Genomic DNA, 1,179 nt, shown 5'->3' on the forward strand with positions numbered 1-1,179 from the left:
TTTTCCGACCCTAAAATGCCCCACCTATATGCCTGGGCTCCTCACACACAATTTACTTACCTGGCTATCTGACACCCGCGTCCTTCCTGGTCCCTGCACAGCCGCCACTGAGGGGCCCGGGCATATAGGGGGGCATTTCAGGGGTCAGATAACCCCTTTAGGCTGTTATTGAGTGAGAGGGACAGTTGGCAGCTATGAGCTTGTAAATGCAAATGGGAAAAGTGCCATTGGCAGAACTGCACCCACAAATTGTTTTCTTACCCATAATAGAATACAGTAAATTGTGCCACTGAAGGAATTTGACTGAGGGTGTTGTCAAGGTGGTCCCCTGGTATTCACTCCTGTACAGGGATTTGGACTTCAGGAGTAGTCTCCGTTCCGAGGTTGCACAGTAATGGCTACCTTTGCAGCTACTACCCAGACTAGGAACCTGTTGCTAGGTACTCTCACATAGGCAGGGGCATAGCTATAGGGGGTGCAGAGGTAGCAGTCACTACCGGGCCCAGGAGCCTGAGGGGGCCCAAAAACCCTTGTGCCACATAAGACACTATAGAAAGTGTATGCTGGTCTATTTACACCTCTAGCTAGAGGGAAGGGGTTAGGTCAAGAATTTGGCATGAGGGGGTGCCCTTTCAATGTTTGCCTTGGAAGGGTATGTGCTACCCTGCCCCTTGCCACCAAGCACTGAGGAAATGGGGGCCCAAGCTGAACTCTTGCACCAGGGCCCGTGAGCCTTTATCTACACCCCTGCTTAGCTGTTGGCAGATGGGTTCTACCAGAATTACAAATAACTTCTTAAAAGGTAACCGAGGAGTTTCATTCAGGGGTTGATTGGTTGATAAGATCTACACAATATTCATGATTTCTCCACTGCTTAAAGTCATAACACAGTTAGTGCCAGAGTTTTAGGCTAGGTTCACACTAAGTTCAGGTATTATGCGTAGCAAGCATATTTGAAAGGTTTCCTGAATGTAAGCAACAACTATATGCTTACACCTGACATTGGCTTTTTTATGAGCATTTTTGGGACGCTTTTTTATTCAGAATTTTTTACATGCATTCTTTTCATTCATGAAAAAATGCCACACCTACAGCATACTGGGGTTTGAAAAAAAAATGTCACTGACCTATATTACATACCTAAAGTGAAGGAAACTGTCCACAAAAACACAATTTCTA

Source organism: Bufo gargarizans, chromosome 3 (assembly GCF_014858855.1).
Source record: "Bufo gargarizans isolate SCDJY-AF-19 chromosome 3, ASM1485885v1, whole genome shotgun sequence".
In the NCBI taxonomy this organism is placed as follows: domain Eukaryota; kingdom Metazoa; phylum Chordata; class Amphibia; order Anura; family Bufonidae; genus Bufo; species Bufo gargarizans.